General features: G+C 43.1%; 1 non-coding gene across 1 annotated transcript; it reads left to right on the top strand.

Moving 5' to 3' along the window:
- The first annotated feature begins 297 nt into the window (after positions 1-297).
- On the top strand, positions 298-404 carry LOC127133944 (small nucleolar RNA R71). The gene has a single exon (XR_007807736.1). It is a non-coding gene; the product is annotated as a small nucleolar RNA R71 (small nucleolar RNA).

Genomic DNA, 404 nt, shown 5'->3' on the forward strand with positions numbered 1-404 from the left:
GCGACTACAGTATTCGGGTTTATGCACATATGCTCGACCTTAACGGCTAATGCATCCATTTTAGCTTGCATCATGTCTATAGAGCTTAGTTCATGCACTCCTCCTTGGGCTTCCTTCTTCTCAAATGTCGCTCGTTCCACTCCCCATGATTGATGGTTTTGAGCCATATCTTCAATGAGGGCACTAGCTTCAGGATAAGGTTTGTTCATCAGTGCACCGCCTGCGGCAGCGCCGATGGTCATCTTAGTGTTATAGTGAAGTCCATTATAGAAGGTTTGAATGATTAACCAATTTTCTAAACCGTGATATGGGCATGCTCGTAATAACTCTTTATATCTCTCCCAAGCTTCGAACAACGATTCTCCTTGGTTTTGGGTAAATCTAGTTATATGGTTTCGAAGAAC

This window comes from Lathyrus oleraceus, chromosome 3 (genome assembly GCF_024323335.1).
Source record: "Lathyrus oleraceus cultivar Zhongwan6 chromosome 3, CAAS_Psat_ZW6_1.0, whole genome shotgun sequence".
In the NCBI taxonomy this organism is placed as follows: domain Eukaryota; kingdom Viridiplantae; phylum Streptophyta; class Magnoliopsida; order Fabales; family Fabaceae; genus Lathyrus; species Lathyrus oleraceus.